This window comes from Apodemus sylvaticus, chromosome 20 (assembly GCF_947179515.1).
Source record: "Apodemus sylvaticus chromosome 20, mApoSyl1.1, whole genome shotgun sequence".
Taxonomy (NCBI): Eukaryota; Metazoa; Chordata; class Mammalia; order Rodentia; family Muridae; genus Apodemus; species Apodemus sylvaticus.
Genome location: NC_067491.1, coordinates 57,833,959 through 57,856,750, shown reverse-complemented (window position 1 = coordinate 57,856,750; position 22,792 = coordinate 57,833,959). Strand labels below are relative to the sequence as shown.

At 40.2% G+C, this 22,792-nt stretch overlaps 1 pseudogene; it reads right to left on the bottom strand.

Moving 5' to 3' along the window:
* Positions 1-1,459: 1,459 nt before the first annotated feature.
* Positions 1,460-2,753, bottom strand: LOC127670626 (leucine-rich repeat-containing protein 58-like; annotated as a pseudogene).
* Between the last annotated feature and the right edge of the window lie 20,039 nt (positions 2,754-22,792).

Genomic DNA, 22,792 nt, shown 5'->3' with positions numbered 1-22,792 from the left:
ATCGAATAAAATAAAAATAAAAATAAAGAAATGTAATATGCAAGGATTCTGCATACAGTTGGCTTCTAATAAAGCACTCTTCAAGAGATCACCTGATGCCACACTGCAATCTGAAACTGCTTTTGGCACTTACCAACTAGATTTACTGTTGCAGGTTGGTTAATGATCAGCAGTGACAGTTTCATGCTTTTTAATGTTAGCTTATACTTTTAGTGTTTTATTCCTAATCAACTAGTTAGTAAAATTTATTACTTTCCAATGACAACACTTTGTATTACTATTTTTCTTCCTCACCTTACTGATACAATGTATTTAATGTTCTCTCAATGCTTTCTTCGGTGTTCAGTGGTTGCTGGCTCTGTGAACTCCTCTACTGAGGACCAACATAATAGTCTCTGCTTCACTCTGACTCATGTAGTTGTAGTTTTTCTTTTAAATGTAGAGGAAGTCTTGGCTTAGTAAACAAGAGGAACAAAGGAGACACACGTGGTGGTTAAAACCTGCCCCCTTCCACCTTGAGACAAGTTTTCATGTATGTAGCCCAGGCTGGCCTCAAATGTACTATGGAGCCTAGGTCAACTCTGAAGTCCTGTTCTTCTGCCTCTACCTCCCTAGTGCAGGTCTGAAGGTGTGCACAACTATGCCCGACTTTTCCTCATTTAGACCGATGTTGTAAAGAAGGTTCTTAGACTACTTAGCCGTTCTTAGACTACTTGTCATCTAGATTTTTTGGGGGGTCCAAACCTATTATTCTGCCTCTTGGTGAACACACAGATCAAGACTTTAGCCTCTCATTAAGTGTAAAAGACATTTACTTAGAAGAGATCATTGCAGTTAACAAAAAGTTAAGATGGCCACTGAAGCAGATGGTGGTGTACACCTATAATATCAACAACTAAGCAGAGTACCCCTAGAATTGCCACCTGGAAGATGTCCCATCTGGGAGTTCTTCCAGGGAGATCTCTTAGTTCCAGGCCAGTCCATTCTACAGAGTTCCAATCCCTCAGAACTCAGGTATTATGTATACAATTATTCAACTAGTTAAAGTATATTTCCAAGTGTTTTACACAGTGTCAGGTTATAGGTTGCTCTTAAATAATTTCTATAATAAGCTTCCATAATCTTGCCAGGATTAATGAACTGCTAGTTTATATAAAGTTAGTAACAATCACACAAGACGAGAGCGGGTTTAAATATATTAAAATTTATAGGCCTTACTGTCCAGTTAGTTGTTTAGAAAGGCTTTCAACAGTCCAGGGGTAACAAAAAGAGAAGGTTCATTTTATTTGTGTATAGTGTTCAGCATAAACCAGCCATCGTAAGAGGACTGTGATGACTTCTTTAATCAACTCTGCTGTCTGAGGTTGATCTGGCTGATTGCAAACATGACTGCTCTTCAGAATGAACCATGCTGTTAGTGTTTCTTCAAAGACTTACATGAAAATTGTGGTCAATCAGCTTAATTTTGAACTGCCATTGATAATAAATTACACTCAAAGAGTCTAAACTCGGGACCAGACTCACTCCTGCCAAATGTGAAGATAAAATGCAAAACCTTTCTTTCACACCATGGCAAAGTCTTACATGGACATTCAAGATGAAAAACGCTCAGGTCTCCAATCAACTTCAAGACCCGGTTTCTTTTTAAGTCACTTCTGCTCCGTGTTTTATCAATACCCACTGCTCCCCAACCATGAAGAACTTTCTGCATTCTGTGTGCACTGGCTTCATCTTCTGAGTCAGACTCACTCTGGGATGTGGAGTTATGTGAAGCAGAGTGCAGTGGGAGGAGCATTCTGGAGCACGCAGTGCATGAGGGAAGACGGTACTTCCAACAGAAACCCACAAACTTAATTTGTCTGACACCACAGTCAAAATAGACTCCACCACACTTTGGGTTTTGGACAATTGTTGGCTGAACCCAAGTATCTATGAAGACTCCCAGGAAGTCCATCGTGTGTAAAAAATACTTCGATTCTTAATGGTCCTTGAGGCTAATTCCAGAAGAGCTGTATGGTCATGTAAAATCTCTAACAAAACAACCAACCAACGGGTTTCTCGTAAACTCAACTTTTCCAGGGAATAAGATTACGGATCTCTCGAGGCAGGTATGTCACCAAGTTATGAAAACTGAGGATCGAAGCGAATGCAACTGTGATTGCTGAGTAGGCACACTTTGGATCTTGTCACACAGCACCTAGTAACTCAGAGAAGGCAGATTTGCTAATTCTTCTGGTGGGATTTCTTCAATGACGTTTACTCCAAGGTATAAACTCTGCAAGTTCTCCATCTCTGCCAGGATGCTCTGCAGCTAATTGCCTCCCAGCCCAGGCTGAAGGTCTGAAGCACATGCAACTCCAGCAGGGAGGCAGGCAGCTCCTGGAAGCAGTTGCCACTGAGGATGAGCATCTGGAGGCTGCAGCAGAGCAGCAACTGGGCCAGGCAGGCCCTTGGAAGGTGAGCCTGGGCCGCCCAGCCTGTTGTTCCTGGCCAGCATCATGCCCTGGCCGCTCAGTGTCAGCAGCTCAGGTCCCAGCTCTGGGAGCTCATTGCCACTCATGTCCAGGAGCCAGAGGAAGAAGCCACCGCCCAGCGCTCCCATGGCAGCGACCAGCAGCAGCAGCCACAGCAGTGCCTCCTGCAAGCCAGGCCACTCCTCAGTGTGTGCCTCCAGCTCAGACTCCAGGGCCTGCGCCCCACATGCTGTGGATGGACCAGTTGAGTTTGGCCTCCCCTAGCCCAGTCTCCTCCATCCAGCGGGATCCTAGGATGCCTGATGAGGCAGTGCATCCAGGAACCTGAAGGGTTCCACCCCATCAGAAGTGGTGCAGCATGGCCCTGCCCAGGCGCTCACCCCTGATGCCAGCCGAGTCAAGCCTCAACCTTCTTCTTTACTCTTTGGCTAATATCCACTTACAAGTAAGTATATACAGTTGTAGATTTGGTTTATTGCTAATATTATCTTAATGGGGTTCCCAAATTATAGGAGAATTTGCATGTCTACGTGTGAGACACTGTCCTTCCTCCCAAATTGTGCTAAATGCTAAATAAATTTGCTGGTAGCAAATGACTGGACAGGGAGACAGAGGTGGGACTTTCGATTTCTCAGACAGTAGATCATGAAAGAAGGAAGTTTTAGAATTGCCATGCTATTGCCTTTCCCTGGGACTAGATGTCCCAGGCTAGGTTGGTACCCAAGAGGGTCTTCCTCTTCTCTGTGCACAGGGTAGAGGGAAATATAGAGGGAGAGGGATTTGTAAGATCATAACTAGAAGAGGAGATGGGGGGCTGCAGTCAGGATGCAAAGAGATTTTTAAAAAAATAAATTGAAGGGTGGCGGCGGCGGCAGCAGTGCAGCAGTGGCTCGTCCAGCTGAAGGGCCATCAGCGGTGTAATCAAGGCGACACAGGGTCCAGTTAGGCCCTGCGCCCACGACCACTGACCTTCGCTGACCAGCCGGGCGGCAAGCAGCTGCGGTGCTGCGGAGCCTTTCGCTGCAAGGAAGCCACTTCAGAACTCGGCTTCCCGCCAGTCAGGAGAGACTCACCTCCATCTTGATTTCGAACTCCAGAGATCGGACAGACTGAAGTACACAAACATAATCCGAGGCCAACACCGCAGGGGTCTGAGCCCGACGGGCGTTGGCCTGCACCCAGGCCCTGGGCTGTTCGGGTAGCCATCGGGGTGCCAACCCAGCCAGGAGGTTTTTTTTTTTTTTTTTTTGCCCTGGCCGGCGCACGCGCCGCCATTTTGCCTACAGGACCCAGAGTGCTCGGGAGGGCAGAGACGGCTAACAAGCGTAGCCTGAGGCTAACAAAACGGGGGTCTAGGCCCCAAAAGGCACAGGACTGACCCCAAGAACTAGGCGGCTTGGTGGGCCATCTGTGTGTCAACCCGCCCAGGAGATTGTTAGCACAGCAGACTCTCCCGGTGTTTCGGGGAGCACGGACGCGCACACCGGCCATCCGGGTCACCTGGCGGACCCAATTAACAGTCATAGCCCTAGGGGAACTTTGCTCGGACCTTGGCCTCCCAGGCTTTTGCCTGGACTCAGGGACTGGGCGGCCAGGCTAACCTTGTGTGCGCCAGCCTGGTTTGGGAATCAGCTGCCCAGCGGAGTGAGCGGAACACAGGGGAGGACACAGCAGCATACACCTTCGGCACTCCCTGGGGGTGCACACAGGCTCCATTTGGTCCACAGACACAATCTGGGGCAAGGCCTCAGGCAGAAGCCCTCAGCTCAACTCTCTCCACTTCAAATCAGCCTGGGCGGCCGCACCACATCTCCAGGTCCCTCAAGAGGCTAGCGGGGGCTTCCGGGCGGCCAGCTGGAAGAAGTCGGTGTGCTCTGGTAAAACCTGCAGGACCCAGCGGGAGCCTTCAGGTGCCTGCTTCGGGATCTGAACAGCCTGGACAGCAGCACCCTGTCTACAGGCAGTGCAGGGTGTAAGCTGTGCACCAGAGGCCAACAGGGAAGGGGCAGCTTGCACTAGTGAGTCCAGCACTGACAAGACCAAGTAACACCAGTGAGAGCTAGATGGCAAAAGGCAAATGCAGGAACGTCACTAACAGAAATCAAGGCAATATGGCAACATCTGAACCCAATTCTCCTCTACCAGCATGGCCTGGATACCCCATCACACCAGTAAAACAAGATTTGGATTTAAAATCACTGGTCATGATGCTGGTACAGGAACACATGAAGGACATACTTAAAGAAATTCAGGAGAAAATGGATCAAAAGTTAGAAGCCCTTGCAAGGGAAACACAAAAATCATTGAAAGAAATCCAGGAGAATACAAAAGCCAACAAGGAGGAAATGCAAAAAACACTTAAAGAAATACAGGAGAACTTTGGTCAACAGGCTGAGGTCATGAAAGACGAAACACAAAAATCTCTTAAAGAAATACAGGAGAACTTTGGTCAACAAGCTGAGGTCATGAAAGAGGAAACACAAAAATCTCTTAAAGAATTACAGGAAAGCACAAACAAGCAAGTGAAGGAGCTAAGCAAAACCATCCAGGATCTAAAATCAGAAGTAGAAACAACTAAGAATACTCAAAGGGAGACAACTTTGGAGATAGAAAGCCTTGGGAAGAAATCAGGGGACAGAGATACAAATATCAACAACAGAATACAAGAAATAGAAGAAAGAATCTCAGATGCTGAAGATTCTATAGAAACCATGGACTCAACAGTTAAAGAAAATGCAAAATGCAAAAAGCTTGTAACCCAAAATATCCAGGAAATCCAGGACACAATGAGAATACCAAACCTAAGGATTATAGGTATAGATGAGAGTGAAGATTTACAACTTAAAGGGCCAGCAAATATCATCAATAAAATTATGGAAGAAAACTTCCCTAACCTAAAGAGAGAGATGCCCATGAATATACAAGAAGCCTACAGAACTCCAAACAGACTGGACCAGAACAGAAATACTTCCCGTCACATAATAATCAAAACACCAAATGTTCTAAACAAAGAAAGAATATTAAAGGCAGTAAGAGAAAAAGGCCAAGTAACATATAAAGGAAGACCTATCAGAATCACAGCAAACTTTTCACCTGAGACTATGAAGGCTAGAAGGTCCTGGGCAGATCTCATGCAGACTCTAAGAGAACACAAATGCCAACCGAAACTACTATATCCAGAAAAACTCTCAATCACCATAGATGGAGAAACTAAGATATTTCACGACAAAACCAAGTTTACCCAATATCTATCCACAAACCCAGCCCTAAAAAGGATAATAGGAGGAAAACACCAATACAAGGAGGGAAACTTCACCCTGGAAAAAGCAAGATAGTAACCTTTCATCAAACCCAAAAGAAGTTAAGCAATCAAATTTAAAAAATAACGTCAAAAATGATAGGAAGTAACAATCACTATTCCTTAATATCTCTTAACATCAATGGACTTAATGCCCCAATAAAAAGACACAGACTAACTGACTGGATACGTAAACAGGACCCTACATTTTGCTGCTTACAGGAAACACACCTCAGGGTCAAAGACAAAAACTACCTTAGAGTAAAAGGCTGGAAGACAATTTTACAAGCAAATGGTCTCAGGAAACAAGCTGGAGTAGCCATTTTAATATCAGATAAAATTGACTTTCAACCCAAAGTCATCAAAAGAGACTCTGAGGGACACTTCTTGCTGGTCAAAGGAAAAATACAATAAGAAGAACTCTCAATCCTGAACATCTATGTTCCAAATGCAAGGGCACCCTCTTTCATAAAAGAAACTTTATTAAAACTCAATGCACACATTGCACCTAACACAATAATTGTAGGTGACTTCAACACTGCACTTTCCTCAATGGACCGATCAGGAAAACAAAAACAAAACAAGGACACAATGAAACTAATTGAAGCTTTGGACCAATTAGATTTAACAGATATATATAGAACATTCTATCCTAAAACAAAAGAATATACCTTTTTTTCAGCACCTCATGGTACCTTCTCCAAAATCGACCACATAATAGGTCACAAGACAGACCTCAACAAATATAAGAAGATCGAACTAATCCCATGCCTCCTATCTGATCACTATGGAGTAAAAGTGGTCTTCAATAGCAACAGAAACAATAGAAAACCCACATACACATGGAAATTGAACAATACTCTACTCAACGATACCTTGGTCAAGGAAGAAATAAAGAAAGAAATTAAAGACTTTTTAGAACACAATGAAAATGAAAACACAACATACCCAAATCTATGGGACACAAAGAAAGCAGTGCTAAGAGGAAAACTCATAGCCCTGAGTGCCTCCAAAAAGAAAACGGAGAGAGCATACATTACCAGCTTAATCACATACCTGAAAGCCCTAGAACAAAAAGAAGCTATTTCACCCAGGAGGAGTAGAAGGCAGGAAATCATCAAACTCACGGCCGAAATCAATCAAGTAGAAACAAAGAGAACCATACAAAAAATCAACAAAACCAGGAGCTGGTTCTTTGAGAAAATCAACAAGATAGATAAACCCTTAGCCAGACTGACCAAAGGGCACAGAGAAAGTATCCAAATTAACAAACTTAGAAATGAAAAGGGAGATATAACAACGGAAACTGAGGAAATCCAAAAAATCATCAGATCCTACTACAAGAGCCTGTACTCAACACAACAGGAGAATCTGGAGGAAATGGACAATTTCCTTGACAGATACCAAATACCAAAATTAAATCAGGACCAACTAGACCATCTAAACAGTCCCATAAAGCCTAAAGAAATAGAAGGAGGCATAGAAAGTCTTCCAACCAAAAAAAGCACAGGACCAGATGGCTTCAGTGCAGAATTCTACCAGACCTTCAAGGAAGAGTTAACACCAATACTCCTCAAACTATTCCACAAAATAGAAACAGAAGGAACACTACCCAATTCCTTCTACGAAGCCACAATTACGCTGATACCAAAGCCACACAAAGATCCAACAAAGAAAGAGAACTTCAGACCAATTTCCCTTATAAACATCGATGCAAAATTAATCAATAAAATTCTTGCCAACCGAATCCAAGAACACATTAAAACGATCATCCACCATGATCAAGTAGGCTTTATCCCAGGAATGCAGGGTTGGTTTAATAAATGGAAATCCATCAATACAATCCACTACATAAACAAACTCTAAGAACAAAACCACATGGTCATTTCATTGGGTGCTGAAAAAGCATTTGACAAAATTCAGCATCCTTTCATGCTTAAAGTCTTGGAGAGAACAGGAATTCAAGGCCCATACCTAAACATAGTAAAAGCAATATACAGCAAACCGGTAGCCAGCATCAAACTAAATGGAGAGAAACTTGAAGCAATCCCACTGAAATCAGGGACCAGACAAGGCAGCCCCCTTTCTCCTTATCTTTTCAATATTGTAGTTGAGGTACTAGCTCGGGTAATTCGACAACATAAGGAGGTCAAAGGGATACAAATTGGAAAGGAGGAAGTCAAATTATCATTATTTGCAGACGACATGATAGTCTACTTAAGTGACCCAAAAAACTCCACTAGAGAGCTCCTACAGCTGATAAACAACTTCAGCAAAGTGGCAGGTTATAAAATCAACTCAAGCAAATCAGTGGCCTTCCTATACTCAAAGGATAAGCAGGCTGAGAAAGAAATTGGGGAAATGACCCCCTTAACAATAGCAACAAACAATATAAAGTATCTTGGGGTGACTCTTACCAAACATATGAAAGATCTGTATGACAAGAACTTCAAGACTCTGAAGAAGGAAATGGAAGAAGACCTCAAAAAATGGGAAAACCTCCCATGTTCATGGATCGGTAGAATCTGTATAGTTAAAATGGCCATTTTGCCAAAAGCAATATACAGATTCAATGCAATACCCATCAAAATCCCAACTCAATTCTTCACAGAGTTAGAAAGAGCAATTATCAAATTCATCTGGAACAACAAAAAACCCAGGATAGCTAAAACTATTCTCAGCAATAAAAGAAAATCTGGGGGAATCAGTATCCCTGACCTCAAGCAATACTACAGAGCAATAGTGTTAAAAACTGCATGGTATTGGTACAGTGACAGGCAGGAGGATCAATGGTACAGGATTGAAGATCCAGAAATGAACCCACACACCTATGGCCACTTGATCCTCGACAAAGAGGCTGAAACATCCAATGGAGAAAAGATAGCCTTTTTAACAAATGGTGCTGGTTCAACTGGAGGTCAGCATGCAGAAGAATGGGAATTGATCCATCCTTGTCTCCTTGTACTAAGCTCAACTCCAAATGGATCGAGGACCTCCACATAGAGCCAGACACTCTGAAGCTAATAGAAAAGAAACTGGGGAAGACACTTGAGGACATCGGTACAGGGAGAAAGTTTCTGAACAGAACACCAATATCGTATGCTCTAAGAGCAAGAATTGACAAATGGGACCTCATAAGGTTACAGAGTTTCTGTAAGGCAAAGGAAACCATCAAGAGGACAGATCGGCAACCAACAAATTGGGAAAAGATCTTCACCAATCCTACATCAGATAGAGGGCTAATATCCAATATATATAAAGAACTCAAGAAGTTAGACTCCAGAAAACCAAACAACCCTATTAAAAAATGGGGTACAGAGTTAAACAAAGAATTCTCACCTGAAGAACTTCGGATGGCGGAGAAGCATCTTAAAAAATGCTCAACTTCATTAGTCATTAGGGAAATGCAAATCAAAACAACACTAAGATTTCATCTTACTCCAGTCAGAATGGCTAAGATTAAAAATTCAGGAGACAGCAGGTGTTGGAGAGGGTGTGGAGAAAGAGGAACACTCCTCCACTGCTGGTGGGGTTGCAAATTGTTACAACCACTCTGGAAATCAGTCTGGCGTTTCCTCCAAAAACTGGGCACTTCACTTCCAGGAGATCCTGCTATACCACTCCTGGGCATATACCCAGAGGATTCCCCACCATGTAATAAGGATACATGCTCTACTATGTTCATAGCAGCCCTATTTATAATCGCCAGATGCTGGAAAGAACCCAGGTATCCCTCAACAGAAGAGTGGATGCAAAAAAATATGGTATATCTACACAATGGAATACTATTCAGCCATTAGAAACAACGAATTCATGAAATTCTTAGGCAAATCATGGAGCTAGAGAACATCATACTAAGTGAGGTAACCCAGACTCAAAAGGTGAATCATGGTATGCACTCACTAATAAGTGGTTATTAACCTAGAAAACTGGAATACCCAAAACATAATCCACACATCAAATGAGATACAAGAAGAAAGGAGGAGCAGTCCCTGGTTCTGGAAAGACTCAGTGAAACAGTATTCGGCAAAACCAGAACAGGGAACTGGGAAGGAGTGGGAGGGAGGACAGGGGAAGGGAAGGGGGCTTACGGGACTTTCGGGGAGTGGAGGGGGGGCTAGAAAAGGGGAAATCATTTAAATGTAAATAAATTATATCGAATAAAAAAATTAAAAAAAAAGAAATGTTCAACATCATTAGTCATTAGGGAAATGAAAATCAAAACAACCCTGAGATTTCACCTCACAACAGTCAGCATGGCTAAGGTTAAAAACTCAGGAGACAGGAGGTGTTGGAGAGGATGTTGAGAAAGAACAACACTCCTTCACTGCTGGTGGGCTTGTAAGATGGTACAACCACTATGAAAATCACTCTGCCGGTTCCTAAGAAAACTGGACATGACACTTCTGGAGGACCCTGCTATACCTCTCCTGGGCATATACCCAGAGAATTCCCCAGCATGCAATAAGGACACATGCTCCACTATGTTCATAGCAGCCTTATTTATAATAGCCAGAAGCTGGAAAGAACCCAGATATCCCTCAATGGAGGAATGGATACAGAAAATGTGGTATATATACACAGTGGAGTACTATTCAGCAATTAAAAACAATGAATTCAAGAAATTTTTTAGGCAAATGGATGGAACCGGTAAATATCATCCTAAGTGAGGTAACACAATCAGAAAAGAATATACATGGAATGCAATCATTGATAAGTGGATATTAATTAGCCCTGAAGCTCTGAATACTGAAGATAGAATTAGCATATCAAATGATTCCCATGAAGAAGGAAAAAGAGGGCCCTAATCCTGGAAAGGCTTGATCCAGCATTGAAGGGGAGTACCAGGACAGACAAAAGGGAGGGGGAAAGATAGGAGAATGGATGGAGAGAAAAGGACTTATGTGACATATGGGGAGGGGAGAACTGGGAAAGGGGAAAGTTTTTGGAATGTAAACAAAGAAGATAGAAAAAATATATATATATATAAAAGTCCAGCATTAACAAGGCTGTGATAAAATCTGATCACTGCCATGGTAAGCCATTAATGTGTCATTTTTATGTATGGCAGGCATTAAATAAATCTAAACTTTATATTCCGAACTCCTCACCAAATTTCTAAACTTTCCTGTAGGAGTATGCCAAAGTAAATTACTTAAAACAGTAAATGAGGAATCACTGTAGCTATCTGTATTAGTGCTTTCAAAAATAAACAATGTAATCATATATTTAAAAAATAGAAAAGTCAGGACTTCATATTTTATAAATATTTCTATGTACTATCATGAGCAGAATAATTTGATTTAATTCTAATCAGCAATTAAATAATTATTTCTAACTATATAATGATCCTGATCCTAAGAACCTTAATGACTGTTGTATAACATACCTGTACTAATTAGGCCTACATGTTTATATTATGAGCCTTGCATTATTCTTGTCTCAGAAGGCAGGTTATAGCAGAAAATATTGAATAGTGACCTAAGAACTCCTTTATAGAGTAGGTAGGAATTTAGTTTAAAATTAAATGAGTAACATGTAGCTTTTTGTAACATGTAGCTTTTGTCTTCAAAGGGTAAGTGTATATATATATATATATATATATATATATATATATATATATATATATATATATATATACTTACCCTTAAATACAATGGATTCTTGAGAAAAAAAATAAATTGAAGAAAAATGAAGAAAAAAAAAAAAAAGAATTGCCATACTGGGGAAGCAGAGGATGGAAAGGTCTCCCATTCTCATGGATTGATAGGTTTAATACAGTAAAAATGGGCATCTTACTAAAAGAAATCTACTGATTCAATGCAATCCCTATCGAAATAGCAACACAATAATTTACTGACATGGAAAGAGCAATTCTCAGTTTCACATGGAAAAACAAAAAACCAGGATGAATGAAACAATTTTGAACAAGTAAAGACTTCTGAAAGAATCACCATCCCTGACATCAAGCTGTACTACAGAGCAATAGGGATATAGATTGCATGATAGCGGACACGGACAGTCAGGTTAATCAACTGAATAGAATCAAAGACCCAGAATTAAACCCACACACCTGTGGACACATCTTTTGTTAAAGAAGCCAAAACCATACAACCAAAATTATAGCATCTTCAAATCAGACTGGCACTTAGCACCTTATTTTAAAACAGCGGTGCATTAAGTAAGGGATTGCTTGCTAGAACCCTTCCCCTAATGTCCAGATGCCTCTTGCTTGTTTGGCTACTGCGAGATTTGGAGCAATAAACTTCTATTGAACCAGAAGAAGAGAGTCAAATTTGCAGAAGAATCTTTTACATAAGTAAACATGGATAAACTCAAATAAAATTATGTATGGATTTGTGCTTACACATTCATATATCTCCATTAAAACCAGTTGGGCCAAACTGCATCCTTATCTCATAATTACTTACACACACACACACACACACACACACATCTATACTTACAAATGCATTTGGAGCAAAAGATCAAGCACCAGCACAGAATGAACTCATTCATTCTGGATGAAAAATGAGCTCCAATCTTTATTGCATAGAGAAAGAAAAGCTTCTTCAAGTTTGTGGCTAAATGAATTTAACCCAAGTCCATAGCAGAATGCTTTGTCCTCTTTAGTAAGACTAAGCTTGCCTTGCTATTAAGAAAATACCTCTGCCATCCGAAGTTCTTCAGGTGAGAATTCCTTGTTTAACTCTGTACCCCATTTTTTAATAGGGTTGTTTGATTTTCTGGAGTCTAACTTCTTGAGTTCTTTATATATATTGGATATTAGCCCTCTATCTGATGTAGGATTGGTGAAGATCTTTTCCCAATTTGTTGGTTGCCCATTTGTCCTTTTGATGGTGTCCTTTTCCGACTCCAGAAAACAAAGTTAAACAAAGAATTCTCACCTGAAGAACTTCGGATGGCAGAGAAGCATCTTAAAAAATGCTCAACTTCATTAGTCATTAGGGAAATGCAAATCAAAACAACCATGAGATTTCACCTTACACCAGTCAGAATGGCTAAGATTAAAAATTCAGGAGACAGCAGGTGTTGGAGAGGGTATGGAGAAAAAGGAACACTCCTCCACTGCTGGTGCGGTTGCAAATTGGTACAACCACTCTGGAAAGCAGTCTGGCGGTTCCTCAGAAAACTGGGCACCTCACTTCCAGAAGATCCTGGTATACCACTCCTGGGCATATACCCAGAGGATTCCCCACCATGTAATAAGGATACATGCACTACTATGTTCATAGCAGACCTATTTATAATCGCCAGATGTTGGAAAGAACCCAGGTATCCCTCAACAGAAGAGTGGATGCAAAAAATGTGGTATATCTACACAATGGAGTACTATTCAGCCATTAGAAACAATGAATTCATGAAATTCTTAGGCAAATGGATGGAGCTAGAAAACATCATACTAAGTGAGGTAACCCAGACTCAAAAGGTGAATCATGGTATGCACTCACTAATAAGTGGATATTAACCTAGAAAACTGGAATACCCAAAACATAATCCATACATCAAATGAGGTACAAGAAGAAAGGAGGAGTGACCCCTTGTTCTGGAAAGACTCAGTGAAACAGTACAGGGCAAAACCAGAATGGGGAAGTGGGAAGGGGTGGGTGGGAGGACAGCGGGAGAGAAGGGGGCTTATGGGACTTTCGGGGAGTGGGGGGCTAGAAAAGGGGAAATCATTTGAAAAGTAAATAAAAAATAAATCGAATAAAAAATATCAAAAAAAGGAGAGAAAAACATAAAAAAAAAGAAAGAAAATATCTGTTCTATCCTGTGGTAAGGAGGGTCCTATCTGCTCCTTCAACTCTCTCTGTAGTTTCTTCTTTTTGCCTCTTTCTCTCTGCATTGTGCATATTGCTCTTATTTTACAAAGTTGCCTTATATTTAAGATATTAAACTCTGCATTCTCCTTCTAATCTTGCTCCCTCCTCCTGCTTGGATGTAACAATGCTCTTACTTTCAATGTGTTTGTTACTTTTTATTTCACTCAGTTTTTATTAGATATTTCCTTTATTCACATTTCAAATGTTATCCCCTCTCCTCATTTCCCCTCCAAAATCCCGTATCCCATTCCTCCTCCACCTGCTTACTACCCCACCCACACCCGCTTCCCTATCCTGGCATTTCCCGTCACTGGGGCGTGGAGCCTTCATAGGACCCAGGGCCTCTCCTCTCACTGAGGTCTGACAGGGCCATTCCCTTCAACATATGTGGCTGGAGCCATGGGACCCTCCATGTGTACTCTTTGATTGGTGGTTTAGTCCCTGGGAGTTCTGGGGTGCTGGTTGGTTCATATTTTTGTTCCTCCTACCATGCTGCAAGATCCTTCAGCTCCCTGGGTCATTTTTCTAGCTCCTCCATTAGGGACCCTGTGCTTAGTTCATTAGTTGGCTGTGAGTATCCACTTCTGTATTTGTCAGGCACCTACAGAGCTTCTCAGGAGACAGCCATATCATCTTCCTTTCAGGAAGCACTTGCTGACATCCACAATAGTGACTGTATGAGGGATGGATCCCCAGGTGGGGCAGTCTCTGGATGGCCTTCCCTTCAGTCTCTGCTCCACATTTTGTCTCTGTATCTCCACCTGTGGGTATTTAGTTCCCCCTTCTAGGAAGTACTGAAGTCTTCCTTCTTCTTGAGCTTCATTTGGTCTATGAGTTCTGTCTTGGGTATTCCAAGCTTCTGGGTTAATATCCACTTTTTAGTGAGTGCATGCCATGTGTGTTCTTTTGTGACTGGGTTACCTCACTCAGGATGATATTTTCTAGTTCCATCCATTTGCCTAAGAATTCAATGAATTTGTTGTTTTTAATAACTGAGTAGTATTCCCTTAGGCAAATATCATCTACAAATAGTGATATTTTGATTTCTTCCATTCCAATTTGTTTGCCTTTTACCTTCATTTATTGTATAATTGCTTTTGCTAGGTCTTTGAGAACTATATTGAACAGGTAGGGAGAGAGTGGACAGCCTTGTCTAGTTCTTGATTTTAGATGGATTGCTTCAAGTTTCTCTCCATTTAGTTAGATGTTGGCTACTGCTTTGCTGTGTATTGCTTTTCTATTATCAGATATGGTCCTTGAATTTCTGATCTTTCCAAGACTTTTATCTTAAAGGGTATTGGATTTTGTCAAATACTTTCTCTGCATCTAATGAAAAGGTCATGTGATTTTTTTTCTTTGAGTATTTTTATATAGTGGATTATGTGTATCATGAAGGGGTGATGGATTTTGTCAAATACTTTCTCAGCATCTAATGAAGTGATAATGTGTTTTTTTCCTTTGAGTTCCTTCATATAGTGGATTACATTGATAGATTTCTGTATATTGAACCATCCCTGCATCCCTGTGATGAAGCCTACTTGATCATGGTGGATGATTGCTTTGATGTTTACTTGGATTCTAAAAGGAAAACTCCAAAACAAGGAAGGTACCTTCACCAATTAGAAAAAAAGATAAGAGTTATCTCAGAACAAAATAATCAAAAGGAGAGAATCACATGCATATAATGCTACCTACAACAACAAACATAACAGGAACTAAAATATTCCATCCTTAGTATTTCTCAATATCAACAGGCTCAATTCCCCAATAAACAGACATATGCTAACAGACTGGATATGCAAACAGGATCTAGCATTTTGCTGCATATAAGAAACACACCCCCAATGACAAAGGTAAACATTACCTCAAAGTTGAAGGCCTGAAGCAATTCTTCCAAGCAAACAGTCACAAAAACAAGCAGGAGTTATTATTCTAATAGCTAATAAAATAGACTTTCAACCAAAAATTTTCAAGGGAGATGGCAAACGACACTTCATATTAGTCAAAGGAAAATTCAACCAAGTCTCAGTTCTGAACATCTGTGCCACAAATGTTAAGGGTATCCACATTCATAAAAGCTGACTTTAATGAAGCTGAAAACACACCTTGAATCATACACAATAATAGAGGAAGACCTCAACACCCCGCTCTCACCAAAGGACAGATCATTGAAACAGAAACTAAACAGAGACACAGTGACACTAATAGAGGTTATGACTCAAATGCATCTAACAAATATATATAGAACATTTTACACTAAAACAAAAGAATATACTTTCTTCTCCATACCTTATATTACCTTTTCTAAAATTAGTCATATACTCAGTTACAAAACAAGCTTCAACAGGTACAAGAAGATTGAAATAATCCCGTGCATTTTATGAGATTACCACAGATTAAGGCAAGATTTCAAAAAGAACACAAAACCCCCCAGAAAACCCATGTACATCTGGAAATTGAACAACTCTCTATTCAATGATAACTTCGTCAGGGAAGAAGTAAAGAAAGAAATGAATAACATTTTAGATTTCAATGAAAATGAAGGCACAACAATTCAAACTTATGAGTCAGTGAAAGCAGGGCAAAGAGGAAAATTCATAGCACTTAAGGCCCTAGTAAAGAAACTGGGGAGATCCTACACTAACACACTAGCAGCATACTTGAAAGCCCTAGAACATAAAGAAACAAACACACCCAAGAGGAGCAGAGGGTAGGAAATTGTCAAGCTCCGAACCAAAATCAAAAAAATAGAAACAAAGAGAATAATACATATAAAGAAACCAAAAGCTGTTCCTTTATCAACATTATAGATAAACCCCCTAGCCAAACTAACTAAAGGGCCCAGAGACAGAATCTAAATGAACAAAATAAATTAAAAAGGGCACATAACAACAGAAGCCGAAAAATTAAAAAAAAATTCATATCTTTGTACAAAAGCCTATACTCAACAAAACTGGAAAATCTAAATGAAATGGATGATTTCCTAGACAGATACCATGTACCAAAATAAAATTGGGATCAGGCACACCATCAAATCACATATCATCTAAGGAAATTGAAAAATTAAACTTCCCGAGTCTGGAGGCCTCTGGCAGTAGCCCTCAGATCTCTCTGCTTCCGGATCCAGATCAGCCTGGGCGGCAACACCTCATCTCCAGGTCCTGTAAGAGGCAAAAGGGGCTTCCGGGCGGCCAGCGGGGAGAAGTCAGTGTGCTCCAGTGAATCCAGCAGGCCCCAGCTGGAGCCTTCAGGTGTCTGCTTCGGGATCTGAACAGCCTGGGCATCAGCACCCTGTCTCCAGGCAGTGCAGGAGGTAACCCGTTCACCAGAGGCAACCTGGGAAGGGGCAGCTTGCACTGGTGAGTCCAGCATTGACAATACCAACTAACACCAGTGAGAACTAGATGGCAAAAGGCAAACGCAGGAACGCCACTAACAGAAATCAAGGCAATATGGCAACATCTGAACCAAATTCTCCTTTACCAGCATGGCCTGGATACCCCATCACACCAGTAAAACAAGATTTGGATTTAAAATTACTGGTCATGATGCTGGTACAGGAACACATGAAGGACATACTTAAAGAAATTCAGGAGAAAATGGATCAAAAGTTAGAAGCCCTTGCAAGGGAAACAAAAAAATCATTGAAAGAAATCCAGGAGAATATAAAAGCCAACAATGAGGAAACACAAAAAACACTTAAAGAAATACAGGAGAACGTTGGTCATCAGGCTGAGGTCATGAAAGAGGAAACACAAAACTCTCTTAAAGAATTACAGGAAAGCACAAACAAGCAAGTGAAGGAGCTAAGCAAAACCATCCAGGATCTAAAATCAGAAGTAGAAACAATTAAGAAAACTCAAAGGGAGACAATATTGGTGATAGAAAGCCTTGGGAAGAAATCAGTGGACATAGATGCAAATATCAACAACAGAATACAAGAGATAGAGGAAAGAATCTCAGATGCTGAAGATACCATAGAAACCATGGACTCAACAGTTAAAGAAAATGCAAAATGCAAAAAGCTTGTAACCCAAAATATCCAGGAAATCCAGGACACAATGAGAAGACCAAACCTAAGGATTATAGACATAGATGAGAGTGAAGATTTACAACTTAAAGGGCCAGCAAATATCTTCAATAAAATTATGGAAGAAAACTTCCCTAACCTAAAGAGAGAGATGCCCATGAATATACAAGAAGCCTACAGAACTCCAAACAGACTGGACCATAACAGAAATACTTCCTGTCACAAAATAATCAAAACATCATATGTACTAAACAAAGAAAGATTATTAAAGGCAGGAAGAGAAAAAGGCCAAGTAACATATAAAGGAAGACCTATCAGAATCACAGCAGACTTTTCACCTGAGACTATGAAGGCTAGAAGATCCTGGGCAGATCTCATGCAGACCCTAAGAGAACACAAATGCCAGCCAAAACTACTATATCCAGCAAAATTCTCAATCACCGTAGATGGAAAACTAAGATATTCGATGACAAAACCAAGTTTACTCAATATCTATCCAAAAACCCAGCCCTTCAAAGGATAATAGGAGGAAAACACCAATACAAGGAGGGAAACTTCACCCTGGAAAAAGCAAGATAGTAACCTTTCATCAAACCCAAAAGATGTTAACCAATCAAATTTAAAAAATAACGTCAAAAATGATAGGAAGTAACAATCACTATTCCTTAATATCTCTTAACATCAGCGGACTCAATGCCCCAATAAAAAGACATAGACTAACTGACTGGATACGTAAACAGGACCCTACATTTTGCTGCTTACAGGAAACACACCTAAGGGTCAAAGACAAGCACTACCTTAGAGTAAAAGGCTGAAAGACAATTTTACAAGCAAATGATCTCAGGAAACAAGCTGGAGTAGCCATTTTAATATCAGATAAAATTGACTTTCAACCCAAAGTCTTCAAAAGAGACTCTGAGGGACTCTTCTTGCTGGTCAAAGGAAAAATACAACAAGAAGAACTCTCAATCCTGAACATCTATGCTCCAAATGCAAGGACACCCTCTTTCATAAAAGAAACTTTATTAAAGCTCAAAGCACACATTGCACCTAACACAGTAATTGTGGGCGACTTCAACACTGCACTTTCCTCAATGGACCGATCAGGAAAGCAGAAACTAAACAGGGACACAATGAAACTAATTGAAGCTTTGGACCAACTAGATTTAACAGATATATAGAGAACATTCTATCCTAAAGCAAAAGAATATACCTTTTTCTCAGCACCTCATGGTACCTTCTCCAAAATTGACCATATAATTGGTCACAAGACAGACCTCAACAAATATAAGAAGATAGAACTAATCCCATGCCTCCTATCAGATCACTATGGAGTAAAAGTGGTCTTCAATAGCAATAAAAACAACAGAAAACCCACATACACATGGAAACTGAACAATATTCTACTCAGTGATACCTTGGTCAAGGAAGAAATAAAGAAAGAAATTAAAGAATTTTTAGAACACAATGAAAATGAAAACACAACATACCCAAATCTATGGGACACAATGAAAGCAGTGCTAAGAGGAAAACTCATAGCCCTGAGTGCCTCCAAAAAGAAAATGGAGAGAGCATACATTACCAGCTTAATGACACACCTGAAAGCCCTGGAACAAAAAGAAGCTATTTCACCCAGGAGGAGTAGAAGGCAGGAAATCATCAAACTCAGGGCCGAAATCAATCAAGTAGAAACAAAGAGAACCATACAAAGAATCAACAAAACCAGGAGCTGGTTCTTTTAGAAAATCAACAAGATACTTAAACCCTTAGCCAGACTGACCAAAGGGCACAGAGAAAGTATCCAAATTAACAAACTAAGAAATGAAAAGGGAAATATAACAAAGGAAACTGAGGAAATCCAAAAAATCATCAGATCCTACTACAAGAGCCTGTACTCAACACAACTGGAGAATCTGGAGGAAATGGACAATTTCCTTGACAGATACCAAATACCAAAATTAAATCAGGACCAAATAGATCATCTAAACAGTCCCATAATGCCTAAAGAAATAGAAGGAGTCATAGAAAGTCTTCCAACCAAAAAAAGCACAGGACCAGATGGTTTCAATGCAGAAATCTATCAGACCTTCAAAGAAGACTTAACACCAATACTCTTCAAACTATTCCAAAAAATAGAAACAGAAGGAAAACTATCCATTTCCTTCTACGAAGCCACAATTACGCTGATACCAAAACCACACAAAGATCCAACAAAGAAAGAGAACTTCAGACCATTTTCCCTTATGAACATCGATGCAAAAAATACTCAATAAAATTCTTGCCAACCGAATCCAAGAACACATCAAAATGATCATCCACCATGATCAAGTAGGCTTTATCCCGGGAATACAGGGTTGGTTCAATATACGGAAATCCATCAATGCAATCCACTACATAAACAAACTCAAAGAAAAAAAGCACATGGTCATTTCATTGGATGCTGAAAAAGCATTTGACAAAATTCAGCATCCTTTCATGCTTAAAGTCTTGGAAAGAACAGGAATTCAAGGCCCATACTTAAACATAGTAAAAGCAATATACAGCAAACCGGTAGCCGGCATCAAACTAAATGGAGAGAAACTTGAAGCAATCCCACTAAAATCAGGGACTTGACAGGGCTGACACCTTTCTCCTTATCTTTTCAATATTGTACTTGAGGTTCTAGCTCGGGCAATTCGACAACATAAGGAGGTCAAAGGGATACAAATTGGAAAGGAAGAAGTCAAACTATCATTATTTGCAGATGACATGATAGTCTGCCTAAATGACTGAAAAAACTCCACTAGAGAACTCCTACAGCTGAAAAACAACTTCAGCAAAGTGGCAGGTTATAAAATCAACTCAAGAAAATCAGTGGTCTTCCTATACTCAAAGGATAAACAGGCTGAGAAAGAAATTAGGGAAATGACCCCCTTCACAATAGCCAAATAGTATAAAGTATCTTGGGGTGAATCTTACCAAACATATGAAAGATTTGTATGACAAGAACTTCAAGACTCTGAAGAAGGAAATGGAAGAAGACCTCAAAAATGGGAAAACCTCCCATGCTCATTGATCAGTAGGATCAATATAGTTAAAATGGCCATTTTGCCAAAAGCAATATACAGATTCAATGCAATACCCATCAAAATCCAAACACAATTCTTCACAGAGTTAGAAACAGCAATTATCAAATTCATCTGGAATAACAAAAAACCCAGGATAGCTAAAACTATTCTCAGCAACAAAAGAAAATCTGGGGGAATCAGTATCCCTGACCTCAAGCAATACTACAGAGCAATAGTGTTAAAAACTGCATGGTATTGGTACAGTGACAGGCAGGCGTATAAATGGAACAGGATTGAAGATCCAGAAATGAACCCACACACCTATGGCCACTTGATCCTCGACAAAGAGGCTGAAAACATCCAATGGAAAAAAGATAGCCTTTTCAACAAATAGTGCTGGTTCAACGGGAGGTCAGCATGCAGAAGAATGCGAATTGATCCATCCTTGTCTCCTTGTACTAAGCTCAAATCCAAATGGATCAAGGACCTCCACATAAAGCCAGACACTCTGAAGCTAATAGAAAAGAAACTGGGGAAGACCCTAGAGGACATCGGTACAGTGAGAAAGTTTCTGAACACAATACCAATAGCGTATGCTCTAAGAGCAAGAATTGACAATTGGGACCTCATAAAATTACAAAGTTTCTGTAAGGCAAAGAACACCATCAAGAGGACAAATCGGTAACCAACAAATTGGGAAAAGATCTTCACCAATCCTACATCAGATAGAGGGCTAATATCCAATATATATAAAGAACTCAAGAAGTTAGACTCCAGAAAACCAAACAACCCTATTAAAAAATGGGGTACAGAGTTAAACAAGGAATTCTCACCTGAAGAACTTCGGGTGGCGGAGAAGCATCTTAAAAAATGCTCAACTTCATTAGTCATTAGGGAAATGCAAATCAAAACAACCCTGAAATTCCACCTTACACCAGTCAGAATGGCAAAGGTTAAAAATTCAGGAGACAGCAGGTGTTGGAGAGGGTGTGGAGAAAGAGAAACACTCCTCCACTGCTGATGGGGTTGCAAATTGGTACAACCACTCTGGAAATCAGTCTGGCGGTTCCTCTGAAAATTGGCACCTCACTTCCAGAAGATACCACTCCTAGGCATATACCCAGAGGATTCCCCACCATGTAATAAGGATACATGCTCTATTATGTTCATAGCAGCCCTATTTATAATTGCCAGATGCTGGAAAGAACCCAGATATCCCTCAACAGAAGAGTGGATGCAAAAGATATGGTATATCTACACAATGGAGAACTATTCAGCCATTAGAAACAATGAATTCATGAAATTTTTAGGCAAATGGATGGCGCTAGAGAACATCATACTAAGTGAGGTAACCCAGACTCAAAAGGTGAATCATGGTATGCACTCACTAATAAGTGGATATTAACCTAGAAAACTGGAATACCCAAAACATAATCCACATATCAAATGAGGTACAAGAAGAAAGGAAGAGTGGCCCCCTGTTCTGGAAAGACTCAGTAAAGCAGTATTGGGCAAAACCAGAACAGGGAAGTGGGAAGGGATTGGTGGGAGGACAGGGGGAGAGAAGGGGGCTTGCAGGACTTTCGGGAGTGGGGGGCTAGAAAAGGGGAAATCACTTGAAATGTAAATAAATTATATCAAATAAAAAAATTTAAAAAAAGAAAAGGGGAAATCATTTGAAATGTAAATAAAAATATATCAAATAAAAAAAAAACTTAAAAAAAATTAAATTTCCCAACCAAAAACCGCTCAGGGCCCAGATGGCTTTAGTGTAGAATTCTACCACACTTTCAAAGAAGAGATAAAAATAATACTCCTGAAATTATTTCTTCAGGCAAACGCAGAAAAAAACACAACCTTGTTCATTTTATGATTCCATAATTACTCTGATACCAAACCACACAGAGACCCAACAAAGAAAGACAACTTCAGTCCAATTTCCCTTATGCATGTCAATGAAAAAATACTCAATATAATTCTAGTAAACTGAATACAAGAACACAGGGATGAAAGGTTGATTCAATATGTGAAAATACATTAACCTAATCAAGTATATAAACAATCTAAATGAAAAAAATCACATGATCATCTCATTAGAT